Genomic DNA, 16,478 nt, shown 5'->3' on the forward strand with positions numbered 1-16,478 from the left:
AAATAAATATACAAGGTATGATATAGCACGTAATGAAAGTAGTTTGTTAGATTATGTATTGGTGGATAAAAGGTTGATGAGTAGGCTCCAGGATGTACAATTTATAGAGGGGCAACTGATATATCGGATTATTATTTAGTTGTAGCTACAGTTAGAGTAAGAGGTAGATGGGAAAAGAGGAAAATGGCAACAACAAGCAAGAGGGAGGTGAAAGTGTATAAACTAAGGAAGGAGGAAGTTCGGGTGAGATATAAGCAACTATTGGCAGAAAGGTGGGCTGGTGCAAGTATGAGCAGTGATGGGGGGGAGGGTGTTGAAGAGGGTTGGAATAGTTTTAAAAATGCAGTATTAGAATGTGGGGCAGAAGTTTGTGGTTTTAGGAGGGTGGGTGCAAGAGGAAAGAGGAGTGATTGGTGGGATGATGAAGTAAAGGGTGTGATGAAAGAGAAAAAGTTAGCTTATGAGAGGTTTTTACAAAGCAGAAGTGTTATGAGAAGATTAGAGTATATGGAGAGTAAAAGATGGGGAGATGGAGGTTTTGGGTAGATGGCGAGAATATTTAGAGGAACTTTTAAATGTCGACGAAGAAAGGGAAGCGGTAATTTTATGCACTGGCCAGGGAGGTATACCATCTTTTAGGAGTGAAGAAAAACAGGATGTGAGTGTGGGGGAGGTGCGTGAGGCATTATGAAGAATGAAAGGGGGTAAATCAGCTGGAACTGACGGGATCATGACAGAAATGTTAAACGCAGGGGGGGATATTGTTGGAATGGTTGGTATTTTTGTTTAATAATGTGTGAAACAGGGGAAGGTACCTAGGGATTGGCAGAGAGCACGTACATTCCCTTTATATAAAGGGAAGGGGGGCAAAAGAGACTAAAAGTTATAGAGGAATAAGTTTACTGAGTATATCAGGAAAAGTGTAAAGTAGGGTTATAATTGAAAGAATTAGAGGTAAGACAGAATGTAGGATTGCGGATGAGCAAGGAGGTTTCAGAGTGGGTAGGGGATGTGTAGATCAAGTGTTTACATTGAAGCATAAATGTGAACAGTATTTAGATAAAGGTAGGGAAGTTTTCATTGCAGTTATTGATTTAGAAATAGCATATGATAGTGGATAGGGGAGCAATGTGGCAGATGTTGCAAGTATATGGAATAGGTGGTAAGTTACTAAATGCTGAAGAGTTTTTATGAGGATAGTGAGGCTCAGGTTAGGGTGTGTAGAAGAGAGGGAGACTACTTCCCAGTAAAAGTAGGTCTTAGACAGGAATGTGTAATGTCGCCATGGTTGTTTAATATATTTAAAATGGGGTTGTAAAAGAAGTAAATGCTAGGGTGTTCGGGAGAGGGGTGGGATTAAATTATGGGGAATCAAATACAAAATGGAATTGGCACAGTTGCTTTTTGCTGATGATACTGTGCTTATGGAAGATTCTAAAGAAAAATTGCAACGAGACTAGTCCCGGAGATAAAAGGTGTGAGCTATGATGAGAGATTATGGGAGCTAATGACTTACGGTGACATGTCAGAAGAATTAAGGGTGATATGATAATGACGTAAAAAAGAGAGAGAGAATTTAAATGGGAACCAGGAACTCGAGGGCAAAGAAGAAAGTTGAGAACAAGGGTGAGTGGCAGGAATGCAAGGAATTATTTCTGCAGCCTTAGAGTAGAGTAGAGTAGAGTAGAGTAGTCAGTAACTGGAAAGACCTTGGCAGTAGAGTGGTAGAGGCACACTCATTAAGAAGATGAATGTTAGGGCTCTCGAAGTCAGGAGAGATTAGACCCAGTAGCGACTAACAAACAGGTGGCCTAGTAGTTGAGATTCGTTCTCTGCCTGTGTGAGTACACACATGCACACAGACACAAGCGCTTCCGTTGAGGAGACGAATTTAACGTCATTATAATAATGGTATTCAGTAAAGACTAGTAAATGAGCATGACACATTGAGTGAGACTACAGAGTTCAAAGTTTCTCAACCCTGAAGGACAGACCACATCAAAACTACTACTTCAAGAGGTTGATGGACTACTCAATGTATCACTTCCTCTCCACTGCTTCTTCCGTGTCTAATATTTAGCCTAATTAGTCACCTCTGTATTAAACATAAGCTTGCAACATCGGTCGAAATGTTTCGTAAATGAAGATACCCAACTCTTGCACATATGACTAGAGAGTTTTACAGTTTTTCTGATATACTGACATAGTGTTTATAATTTCGAGAGTTACATCTATCAGATGATTTGCTAATATTATTGGAGCTTCCTCTATGGTGACAAGAAATCGAATTTGGCTGTATATTTCGATCTCAAGATGAGGCCCTCCTCAGGACACAAAGCTAGTAGGAAACATATTTATATAGTGAATGGTTCAACAAACCAAGTACAGGTCTTATCACCTCAGGATGTTCATTTCAGGTCAGGAAATCATTGCTCTGTCCAAGGTGTTGTGATAAGTTTATGAACTAAAAAAAAAATAACTGAAGAGAAAAAATAAGAGGGAGGGAAGTAAAAGTAGGGAGTAAGAAGATATGAAAAGCTCAAATTGATAAAAAAAATGTTGAAATTATTTAAGTTTCCTCGAGTTAATACAGAGTACTTGATAAGAATAGACATGCATAGGCGCAGAGAGACTGTGAGAAGGATACATGAGGTGCGATCTGATGTTCTGCCAGGTCAAGGGGATGGTGTGTGCTGAGATGAACGCGAATGGATGGTTCCACCAAGTGGAAATTACCTTGGATTTTGATGATCAAGATCGTAGTATGTCTGAGGGCAGATTCAAGGCATTTTCCTGTTACTCTCTTCACGCATAACTAGTATTAGTAATAATGACAGAATTACCTACAAAATGTTAGGTCAAAGAACAGATTTGCAATTAATGTAACATTGTGGCAACGTTCTGCTCTTTAGGAGCTTTATCAAGCTTGTGAAAGCTTCTGGAGAGCGAAACGATGCTACATTAAAATGTCACAATAGTTGCATTTGTGCCCTTTTACCAAACATAACTAGTATTGATCTAAGCTAATCTATGTGATGTAGGACAGAATTGTGATGAAAACACAGGTGTTTTTTTCTTTGCGTTGCAAGAACGTATTTTCATTGACACTCGGGGTCAGATCGTTGCCGTCTCACCAGCGTATATTTTATCACAATGGTGATAGTAACAGTGTTGTAATTAGCTTCCTTAAATAACTTTGAAACATTTTCAAGTACCCTTTAACGTTTGTTTCGACTCGGAGTACTGAGCATTTTAAATACACTTCTGTAATACCACATCAAGGTGGCAGAGATGTATATAGTGTTGAAGACCACGGTTATCTGGAGACGCACTTATCTTCAAGGAACTCTGATCTGCAGAATGTGAAGACCCTTAGAGAGAGACCCAGCAACCAGCTCCCTTCGTTCTGGTGGAGTGGTGAGACCAGAAATGAATGAGATCATTCTGGTTGATAGGTTTACGATACATTCCAGATTGGAGGGAGTTGCTTGTAATGGAGATGAATGGTGCAATGCCGACAGGCTTCTTCAGACAATGACTGAAGAAGCTTCCTCAACAGACAAAACTTCTCAATAATGCCTGTCTCTGAAAATTGCTTCACTCTATTTTCCAATTGCTAACAGTGTTTTTTTTTATATATAAGAACGTCAAGGAAGTGACGAGAGTTGTTTTCCTCTTCTAAAATGAAACGAGTGAAGACTCAACTGCGTTCAGACCATCTCTTAGCCAAAATAGATAAACTGTGATGGATGCAGTGATGAGAACATCAGCATAACTCATCCCATACACTGTAACCCAGCACTGCGTTCACCTGCATTCGACTGAAGAAGCCTACTAGGAAGGCGAAACGCATTGGTAATGAAGATACTCAGGTGTCGTATACCATATTACTCAGGAATGACGTAGCATCATATTCTAGCCTCTACGAACTCCATATAAAGATTTGCGAAAATTGCACAACAGGCTGCTCGATCAACTCCCGCATCTAACACCAGGACTGACTGTTGAATCAGAGGGGCAACTGGTGTTACCTGTAACACTGAGGTATGTATTACGTTGGTCTAGGCACAGACCACTATGCCATGATTTTATAGTATGACGTCAAGCGTGACGTCGTGGGGTAACTTTGAGGTCTGACGTGTGGGTGATGTTGCAGCGTGATGTGATGGTTATGGTCACGTCATAGATAATAGACAACAGCAAACTGGCGCTGGAATTAACTAGAGAGAGAACACAAGAAAAGTGAGGAAACAAGACGGTCAGGATGACCATCCCCGTAGCATACTACACACACTCACACACACACACGCGCACACACACACACACACACACACAGGGGGGACATGATAACGACTTACAAAATACTGAGAGGAATTGACAAGGTGGACAAAGACAGGATGTTCCAGAGATTGGGCACAGCAAGAAGGGGACACAGTTGGAAGTTGAAGACACAGATGAATCACAGGGATGTTAGGAAGTATTTCTTCAGCCACAGAGTAGTCAGGAAGTGGAATAGTTTGGGAAGCGATGTAGTGGAGGCCGGATCCATACATAGCTTTAAGCAGAGGTACGATAAAGCTCATGGTTCAGGGAGAGTGACCTAGTAGCGACCAGTGAAGAGGCGGGGCCAGGAGCTTGGACTCGACCTCTGCAACCTCAACTAGGTGAGTACACACACTCTCTCTCTCTCTCTCTCTCTCTCTCTCTCTCTCTCTCTCTCTAACTGGAGACCAGAAAGTAGAGCCAATTTTACACTAAAAACATGCATCAGCGACTCCCGCCTCGAAGAAATTGATTACCTGTCAACAATCCCCATCCCGTCCCCCTGGAACAAGAAAATCCCTCCAGCTAGAAAGATACCTGACCAACCTCAAGGAACTTCCATTCCAGAAAACACAACATCTGATGTTAAACTAGATACCTTGGCCAAGACACATGATCACCGTCTGTCCTACATTAATTTCAAACACCCAACTGTAATCAGTCACTTAACACAAATTCTAACAATGGATCTGACAAAAAAAGAGCACTGCATTAGGTCTATTAGCTCATGCTAGGCAGGTCATACTCTCACTTGCTTATGTACCCGTGTTGCCCAACTTTTCTCTTAGTATTAAGAAGCACTGTAGTAGGTCTTCTGGCCTATGCTAGTTATTTTTTCTATGATTTTTTTGGCAGTTCGTTCCACTTACCTACAATTTTTTTCTCAATTAGTCAGTTCTGACCTGATATACAACCTTTATAGTCTAGGGAAATTAGATCGAAATAATTTCCAAAACTTCGAAATTTTCTACAGATTCTCGTGATAGCTGTAAAAATAAGATCAAAAAAATTCCTCACGTTTCAAATGCTGCCACTTTTTTTTTTTTTTTTTTGGCCGCAAGCCCATCATCTGAGTTGGGTTCTATTTATTGTGTTTTGGGGTTAATAGGAAAATGATATATCTGACGATAAAAGTTTATATCGTAATAAAAAAATTAAAAAAAGGCCCTAAAATTTTTTTTTTCTATGCATGTTTGCTGAATATCATGGTAGTTGATACCGAGAAATTGGTTTAGAAAGACACGTAAGCAAACACTAGAATATATTTATTAGAAAACGTCATGGGACCTTGATCAAGGTCACAGGACGTTTTTTTAACATGTTCTAGTGTTTGGTTACGTGTGAACCTGAATATCATATAGTTTGTGATAAATGGTTTTGAAAACCGACAAGCTGAAGATTGAGACACTTACGCAACATATGGAAATCTTTATTTAGAAAACGTTTCGCCACACTGTGGCTTCATCAGTCCAATACAAAGCAAAAAGGTGTAAAAAGAGGAGGAGTTCGATGTAATCAGTCCCTCAGCCTGGAATCGAAGTGTTCAGTCCAACAGTCTTGTAGAAAGTAAAACATATGGCCGGAGAAGTGGGTTATGTACTGTAGTCAGGTTAGTCGAAGCAGGAGGAGGCGGGATAACAGTGGAACCATCCACTAGTGTAAGTAGGTCTTCCTCCAAAGGTTGGACAAGTATTGAAGAATTTTTCAGTTCACGAATTCTTAAATTTTTCAATACTTGTCCAACCTTTGGAGGAAGACCTGCTTACACTCGTGGATGGTTCCACTGTAATCCCACCTCCTGCATCGGCTCACCTGACTGCAGTATATAAGCCAATTATCCGGCCATATGTTGTACTTTCTACAAGACTGGTGGACTGGGCACATCGATTCCAGGCTGAGGGACTGATTACCTCGAACTCCTCCTCTTTTTACACCTTTCTGCTTTGTATTGGACTGATGAAGTCACTATGTGGCCATACATTTTCTAAATAAAGATTCCCATATGTTGAAAATCGAGATACATGTGCAACATCTTGTATCTTTACTGTAGACGTTTCATCATCCAGTGGCTTTATCAATACAAATTCTAGAACATAACTTGAACACAATATAACTATATACAAAAGATGAGGTAATCAGTCCCTCAGCTTTGGAGTTGGTGTGAAGAGCACCGTAGTCGTGAAGATTCTGGAGCACAGGCAAGGAGGCTGGCGCTTATGTCCTAACATCAGGTGGAATAGGACGGGTAGCAGACGATGGCATAGTCACTGGTAGGCGGGATTCCCCAATGGAAGTAGGTCATACCTAAGGGGATGGGTAAATTGTGTGTCAATTTTCATCTTGTCAGCATTGTATACCATTCTTGTACAACTTACCAGATACTGCAACATCACGGAATCTTTGTTCAGAGGACATCTACATGACCTTCACGGCTACTACAACAATCCTTTAGGGTATGACCTACTTCCACTGAGAAATCCCGCCTACCCGTGACTATACCCTCGTCTGCTACCCGTCCCATTCTACCTGACGTTAGTATATAAGCGTCAGCCTCCTTACAAACGCAGCACACCCCGGCACTTTCAACACCACTATTAACGAACTATTCCGTCTGAACAATATGCCTGCCTTTAATTTTCCAGACTCCACATCTTCAGCCGACAACCTCAAGATCCTTACCAACATCGTGAACTTCACTGCACCTACAGACCTGTCTCCTTCCCAAGCAACTGCTCCTGTAACTTCTATAACCACTTCCACCTCCGACAACGATGATCATGCTTCCTCGACCACCATTTCTCGTCTCCCAACCTGCTGTCACACCACCATTGCGTCCCTCCACTGCTCCTGTTGACTCTGTCACCTGCTAGCACCATTGTAGATTCGCCCAATGAATCCACTCAAGAAGAAGATAGCGACGACTCCAGTACACTCTCATGGGAAAACCTTACCTTCTACACTTCATCTTCAGATACTGGCACCATGACTTGTACTGAACGCTACAAAAGCCTCGGTGCTGGAACAGTCAAGTATGCCTGTGAATCAGCACTTCACACTCACCCAAGTTCTTGACATCATCACGCCTCTACGTTTTACCTTCAGTAACAAGACTATACCACTCCAGGAGCAGCTTCAAAAAGCTTGAAAATGGCTCTACTGCAAACCTGCCTCCTCAATTACTTCTATAACTTCCACCTGTGTGCTGCCCTCTGATGTTCCCTCTCCTGCGACCTAGCCTGCTGCCAACTACTCAAGATTCAAGACTTCAACTACCACAAGATCGATGCAACAGACCCTGCTATTCCTGTTTCTCAAATCTGTCCCACGAGCGCCTGTCTGCTGGGTTAAGCCCTGGGTCTTTCTCTACGACTGTAGATACTCCTCTCCAACGCTGTTCTTCGTGTGGCCCGTCGTTCCAGTTCACTCCATTGGGAGTCTTATCTAAACTCTTCTTATCTTGCCTTGTTGCCTGTACTCCAGAATCTTCACGACTACGGTGCTCATCACACCAACTCCAAGGCTGAGGGACTGATTATCGCATCTTTTGTATATAGTTCTACTGTCTTCAAATTATGTCCTAGAATTTGTATTGATAAAGCCACTGGATGGCGAAACGTCTACAATAAAGATTCCCAGATGTTGCACATGTGTCTCAATTATCATCTTGTCGGTATTTGTATACCATTCATGTAAAACATTCCCATATGTGATCTAAGTGTCTCAATCTTCAATCATTTAGTTTTTCCGCCTAAGCCAATGTGAAAATAAAGAGCTAATGTGAGCACACTAGGAGATTTTTGCTACACGCACTCAAGTTGCTGTTATATCACAAACGACAAGTTTATTAAGTAAAATTGCATGAAGGTGAAGTTATAGAACGAAACGTTCGTTGTTTGGACTACTAAAAATTTAATTTTCTTCATTATTTAAAAAAAAACTTTTTGGTTTTTCGTATGTGTCACTGAAAAAAATTGTGAGATTCATGAGACTTCAGTTTTAGATAACATAAACCAGTAATTGTCTCTATTGGTAAAAGACTAGTTGAGTGAGAAAATTTGATTGTTATAGATGGTAGTTTTGGTGTTACTAGATTTTACAACATTATCTTTGTATTTCTTGTATGGAAAGACACTTGTACAAACACTAGGGCATATTTATTAGAAAACGTTTCTGTCTTGGCACTTTGATCACTTCTAACATACAGAGGTTAAAGGGACAATATATACAGGTGGAGAGTGAGGTGTGAGTAACATATGGCGACCTGAAGAATGCCATATTGCGATCAGGACGGGTTGAGGACGAGATCGTGTGACTCCTGTGTTAGGTAGGTGCTGCTTTGCCTGGTTCAGTATCATTAACATTCTTCAGGTCACCATGTGTCACTCAAACCTCACTCTTCGCCTATATATACTGTCTTTGAAACCTCTGTACGTTAGAAGTGATCAAGATCTCAAGACCGAAACGTTTTCTAATGTATATATCCTAGTGTTTGCTCAAGTCTTTTTGTAAACCAACTCCACGGCATCTATTACCAAGATTTATACCGTATTTCAGGCGTATCTATTTATAAGAGTTATTTTTGTATCTTGTATTACTCTGTATAACATGACGTTAATTGTATCCCTTTAATATTATAAATGACAGCATGACATTTATAGGTGTCTTGTAACTATGATCATGACCTTTCCATCTGGTGTTACCTTAACATAAATTCATTTGCTGCTTTGATGTTACTATGACAGTGACTCACAATAGGGTATTCATTTTAATTTCATTGCAAGTAAATATAACCGTCGAGAGAAAATTATAGAATTGGAAATGTAGGAATAGATGTGATATTCGGAACATATAAAACATTACACAACCCATGCGACATAACCTTTCTAAATTCACTCTTACAGGAAAATATTGACTATACTTCTTACACCGTCTCACAAAGCCTCAGTCTCCTAATATAAACACTTTAAAACTTATAAGAGCTTAACGTTTATTCCATTATATTCGAACACTAGCCAGGTTTCTTTCTTTTCTTCCCTGACATATGCCCTTTAAAAATCTGCAGAAATCTGTATGCAATGCACACAGATTTGCATGCAAGTATAATAGTGTAACCCTTCCATAACTTAGAAAACCATTAGACTACAAACCCAAACTTTACAGGGGATTTAGACCTCTGCAATAATTCCAGGAGGGTTTCAATCATCACTTAAATAATACTATAATGGTTTTATGGCAATAATATGTCGCTATCCTTGTAAACGAAATTAGTAGTAAGTAAGTGAATATTATTTAAACCAACCTGGTAGCTGGTGGCTCACTGATCCCCCAATACGATTTCTTGAGAATAAAGACTGACCGTCTGTGTCAACAGTGGAGTACTTCCACTCAGTATAAAATACATTTCGGAGCTGCATCAAGAGCATCTGTAGAGGCCTTCCAGCGTACTGCAGATAGAGATAGCCGGTCTCTGAGCTAGATCCCGTCCGTGAGAAGTATCTGTGTATTTGTTTTACTAATGAGAATGACCATCTTTATCCCTAGTGAATTTGATGACTAGCATATTTGACTGGGCCGTTAGGAGCGGGGTAAAATTCTAAAATTGGGTAGGTTATAGCAGTTTCTGCTCAGTTTCTATATAGTCATAATTTTGCCTAATGTATTATATTTCTACCTTCAGATATTTAACCTCTGATAGCTTAGAGTAGACCAAGGAATTCAGTATAGCCTATCATTTAGGTCAGAGACACTGACTGTCACTTATTGGCAGATAACATTCTTTTCTGCACGTAGGCTTATTTGGAAGATAGCTTCAGAGGGTTACTCATTGCTAGGGACAGCGTCTGCTCCATCATAAATCTGTTCTGCTTATCCATGGGAAGGTGGTATCCAGCTGCTCCCTCGTCCCATTAAAAACTAAAAGAGGGAATACAGTTAAGTTTACATCAGCCGCAACAACGGTGATGCCTCATTGTCGAGAGCACCTCAGAGGTTTCCACAAAATTTGTAAATGCAACAAACTGTTTCATCTCTTTATAAGTTTCATAAGTAACTCACATTTTGGAGCTGTAATTTTCCATGACTTTTGAACTAGTAGTTAACTAATATCATGAAAATTAAGACGCATGTGCAACATCTGGGTGTAAAGAGCACCGTAGTCGTGAATGTTCACGACTACGGTGCTCATCACACCAACTCCAAGGCAGAGGGACTGATTACCTCATCTTTTGTATATAGTTAAACTGTCTTCAAATTATGTCCTTGAATTTGTATTGATTAAACCACTGGATGGCACTTATGTCTTAATTTTAATCTTGTCGATACTGTATACCATTCTTGTACAACTAATATCATGTCGAGATACTTGTCTAAAATACGAAGATACGTCGTCGAAAGTATACTCTCAGCTGTTAATTAGGCGAGACTACTCACAAACTCACAAAAAACTCTGATGTAGCTCAAGTTTCTGGTGTATTTGTGAAAACTTACTCTTTTAAGTTTTTCTTCACATTAATATAAATAGAGACAAAGGTGATATTCATGTAAGTGCTCAAGCACAATACTGAATATAAATGCAAAAAGAATGATTTTCTGGGTTCTTTTCACTTACCATAGCGAACATTAATGTTGTTCTTGTCTGTGTTTACTCACTATAGGGAAAATTAATATTGTTCTTGCTGAAGACTTTCGATTTGCCAATTGTCATGCTGCGAAGGTCTTTGTTTCACTTGCTAATATTTATAAGTGAATGAAGATGGTGAACTAAATGTGAAAGGTGAATTACATGTGAATGTGAGAGGTGAATTACGTATGAAAGTGTATAGTGAACTACAGGTGAATGTTAAAGATGAAATTCAGATGAAAGTGTAAGGAGACCTTCAGGAAGAAAATGAAAACAGAACTAAAAGTAATGGAATCAGATGAACTATATTTGATAGTGATCCTCCAGGTAAAGTGAACTTCACTGGAATATGTAAAGGAATCTATATGTTAGTATGTAAAGTGAAATACAGGTTGTTTATTATGTGAATTACAGGTGAATATGGAAGGCTAATTACAGTTAAAAGTGTGACGTGAACTACAAGTAAATATTTGATGTGAATTACAGGTGAAGGTGATATGTAAACTACAGGTGAAGGTGTGAAGTGAATTACAATTGAAAATGTAAGGTGAACAACGAGTAACTAGGAAATGCAAGAGAGAGAGGAAGGAAGGGAGGTCGCTTATTGTCCACGAGCTGCAGGAGACTGAAGGGAGGATTCATGATGGAATATATTGTTCCTCACAATAGTACTGGCATGAGACAAGGGCTTGCAGTGGAAACCGTGGTTAAGCCAGACATAAAAAATTGCCGCTGAGTGTACCTCGATCGGGACAGAACAAGAAACGACCGGAGCCAACTGAGAGGGCACGAAGACGCCAGGGAGAGAGAGAGAGAGAGAGAGAGAGAGAGAGAGAGAGAGAGAGAGAGAGAGCATACACCGACAGAACTGGATGCCAGCTTCCAGAGAAACACCAGGTGCACCCTTACAGAAACCCTTCCACACTCCCACCCAAACAAACTACACAAGCATGCCATATCCTAACTCTCTTTCCATGCCCAATGACACCATCCTGCCACCCCAGCACAAGTACCCTCCTTACAATTGCCCCTCATCCTTACCCCCCAGATCCTAATGTCCCTTTTCACCCCTACCTTCTTATTCACCTACATCTACATCAATGAGCCAGACCTTCCAGGACAAAACACACAACCCCTTTCTACAACCTCCACACATATCAACACCTGCCCAAGTACAAGGACCAGGAATTCAGAAACCCGTAAACAGAAACACAGAAATGGAAAATCTGAAAGTATGGTACACTTATGCAGATGGAATAACATGTAAGAGTGTTGAATGGCACAAATAAATAGTTGGGGGGGGGGGTTATCTCCACATATTATAGCACTCACAGAGACAAAGCTCACGGAGCTGATACCTGTTGCAATCTTTCCAGTCGGATATCAGTTTTTGAGGAATGACCGACAAATACCAATAAACATCATGAACGTCAGATCCATACCGGAGTAAGAAGCACCAGTATAGATCGCACACGTGGTCAAGAATGTCCAACAGTTGGAAAACGTGTAGAGGTTTCGAACGAGACTAGTCCCGGTGCAAAGAGTTATGCCAAATGAGGATAGTTGAATCAGTATAACTTGTGATTTTGGCTTGAATCGCAACACACTTCTTGCCGAATAAGGCAAGCGAAAACTTGTAAATGCAATAATTTCGCAAGAATCATTCTGAACTTAACGAAAAAAATATATTTCATTCTGTTTGTTTATTATTAAATTATTGTAAACTTATCTAAAATATATTAATTCGATTAGGCTAAATTAAATTGCGCTTGTCATAATAATGTTAGGTAAGTTTTCTAAGGCATTTTGGCACAAAAAAAAATAATTTTTATACCAACTTAAATGAAAAAATATATCGTTAAATGTATAAGAGAAAATTTTAAATGAGTTTTGCTAATTGACCAGTTTTACCTATCATATATATATATATATATATATATATATATATATATATATATATATATATATATATATATATATATATATTATAGGTAAAACTGGTCATTTAGCAAAACTCATTTAAAATTTTCTCTTATACACTTAGATATATTTTTTTCATTTATGTCAAAATAGAAATTAATAATTTTGTACCAAAAAATCTTAGAGAACTTACTTAACTTTTCTACAATAAGCTCATTTTAATTTAGCCTAATCCAACTAAATATATTTTAGATTAATTTAAAATTATTTAATAATAAACAAACAAAACGAAATATATTTTTTCATTAGGTTCAGAATGATTTTTGCGAAATTATTGCATACACAAATTTTCGCTTGATTTATTCAGCTAGAAGAGCATTCCTCCTTAAACCAAAATTGCTAGTTTTATCTCTATTAACCCTCCCCCCCCCACACACACACAAGGACAGGATGTTCCAGAGGTGGGACACAGAATCAAGGGGACACAATTGGAAGCTAAAAACACAGATGAATCACAGGGATGTTAGGAAGTATTTCTTCAGCCACAGAGTAGTCAGGAAGTGGAATAGTATGGAAAGCGTGAAGAGGCGGGGCCAAGAGCTATGACTCGACCCCTGCAACCACAACTAGGTGAGCAACTAGGTGAGTACACGCACAGAGTATAGGCTAGGTGGACAAAGACTGCAAACCTCACTCAAGGAGAAAGATCTTGGGGAGTGTATAACACTGAGCACGCCTCCGGAAGCACACATCAACCATAAAACTGCTGCAGCATATGGGCGCCAGACAAACCTGAGAATAGTGTTCCGATACCTTAGTAAGGAATCGTTCAAAACGCTGTACACTGTGTACGTCAGGCCCATACTGGAGTATGCAGCACCAGTTTGGAATCCACACCTGGTCAAGCACGTTATGAAATTAGAGAAATTGCAAAGATTTGCAAGAAGGTTAGTCTAGGAGCTCAGGGGAATGTCCTACAAAGAAAGTTTGAGGGAAATCGGACTGACGACACTGGAGGACAGAAGGGTCAGGGGGAGACATGATAACGACATGCAAGATACTGCGTGGAATAGATAAAGTGGACAGAGACAGGATGTTCCAGCGAGGGGACACAGAAACAAGGGGTCACAATTGGAAGCTTAAGACTCAGACGAGTCACAGGGATGTTAGGAAGTATTTCTTCATTCATAGAATCGTCAGGCAGTGGAATAGCCCAGTAAGTGACGTAGTGGAGGCAGGTACCATACATAGCTTTAAGACAAGGTATGACAAAGCTCAGGGAGCAAAGAGAGAGAGAGGACCTAGTAGCGATCAGTGAAGAGGCAGGGCCAGAAGCTGGGTCTCGACCCCTGCAACCACAATTAGGTGAGTTCAGTTAGGTGAGTACACACACACACACATACACATAAGCGTGGGTCCGTGGGTTGCAGACGTGGGTAACAAGGCTCCGAGAACCTTAGCGTTGTAAGGCGTGCAATAACAGCCAGCAGTAATCAGTGGAAGTGGAACGTCAGTGAACAATACTACGAGTGATAATTAAAGTTATTAGTTAAAGAAAGTGAGAGGAAAGCTGAAATCATAATATTTCAAAGTGCAAACCGTTGGGGGTCTTAGGCGCTGTTGCCACATTGGCAGCGGTAGGCCTGAAGAAGTGACGTCACGACAAGTTGTGTGCCATTATACATATAAAGTGAAGTGTATATAATGTGAAGTGTATACTATCATCAGTGAAGAGTGAAATCGCGTGAGGAAGCGGGATGTATGAGAATATATGGTTATAAACATCACGGGTGAAGGATCTCCAAAATAGGGATTTAAGGCCTATGTATGACGACTTCGTCATCAGCAGCTGGCAACTGTCACCGCACCATTGCAGCGCAAGTTTATTCGCCTATTTGTGGTTTGCATGTTGATGGCCCTGGCTGGCCTTGCATACTGTTTGATACTGGTCACTCCTGCAAGCTATTACCAGAATTAGAATAGAAATAGCATAGACATAGAGAATATAGTGTTGACGAGTGTGAGAAGGTAGGTGGGACAAGCTTTTAAGGGCAACATTGTAAGATGGTGCTAGGGTCAAGTCCCAGGAGGGTTGTGTCAGGTCACAAGAAGTTGCGGCCAGTCATTACACCGCACAAGACACTCACACACACACACACACACTCACACACACACACACACACTCACACACACACATGCCACATCCAATGCCCCCACCCACTACATTACAAACTCCACCCCCACAGCAAAAACCCATAGTTCCTTACCAGGTCTCCCACTTCCCCAACCCCAATATACCTCCCAGACCACAGTCTTAGAAAAGAAGTTGAAGGTGTGGTATACAAATGCAGATGGAATAACAAACAAATATGAGGAGTTTCACGAAAGAATCAAAGAGACATCCCCAGACATAATAGCACTCACAGAAACAAAACTCACCAGAATAATAACAGATTCAATCTTTCCATCCGAATATCAAATCCTCAGGAAAGACAGAGGGAGGAGAGGGGGAGGAGGAGTTGCACTGCCCATTAAAAACCAGTGGGGTTTTGAGAAAATGGAAGGAATGGATGGCACGGGCGAAAGCGACTACTTAGTAGGAACAATCCAGTCTGAGGGACATAAGGTGATAATTGCAGTAATGTACAACCCACCACAGAACTGCAGGAGGCCAAGAGAAGAATACGATGATAGCAAGAGAGCAATGATCGACACACTAGCCGAGGTGGCCAGGAGAGCACACATGGGGGTAGCAAAGTTACTAGTTATGGGTGATTTCAATCACAAGGAGATTGATTGGGAAAACCTGGAGCCCCATGGGGTTCCCGAAACATGGAGAGCCAAGATGATGGATGCAGTACTGGAAAACCTCATGCATCAACATGTTAGAGACACTACCAGAGAGAGAGGAGAGGATGAACCAGCAAGACTGGACCTTGTATTCACCATGAGTAGTTCGGACATCGAGGGTATCATGTATGAAAGGCCCCTGGGAGCTAGTGATCATGTGGTTCTGTGCTTCGACTACATAGTTGAGCTCCAAGTGGAGAGAGTAGCAGGAATAGGCTGGGAAAAACCAAACTACAAAAGGGGGAACTACTCAGGCATGAGGAACTTCCTTCAAGACATTCAGTGGGAGAGGGAACTGACAGGAAAACCAGTACAAGAAATGATGGACTATGTAGCAACAAAATGCAAGGAGGCAGAGAAGAAGTTTGTTCCCAAGGGAAACAGAAATAACGGGAAGAACAGAACTAGTCCTTGGTTCACCCAAAGGTGTAGGGAGGCAAAAATTAGGTGTACTAGAGAATGGAAAAGGTACAGAAGACAGAGAACTCAGGAAAATAAAGACATCAGCCGAAGAGCCAGAAACGAATATGCACAGATAAGAAGGGAGGCTCACAGACAATATGAAAATGACATAGCATCAAAAGTAAAGACTGACCCGAAGCTGTTGTACAGCCACATCAGGAGGAAAACAACAGTAAAGGACCAGGTAATCAGACTGAGGAAGGGTGATGGGGAATTCACAAGAAACGAACGAGAGGTTTGTCAGGAGCTCAACACAAGATTTAAAGAGGTATTTACTGTGGAAACCAGTAGGACTCCAAGAAAT

This window comes from Cherax quadricarinatus, chromosome 5 (genome assembly GCF_038502225.1).
Source record: "Cherax quadricarinatus isolate ZL_2023a chromosome 5, ASM3850222v1, whole genome shotgun sequence".
Taxonomy (NCBI): Eukaryota; Metazoa; Arthropoda; class Malacostraca; order Decapoda; family Parastacidae; genus Cherax; species Cherax quadricarinatus.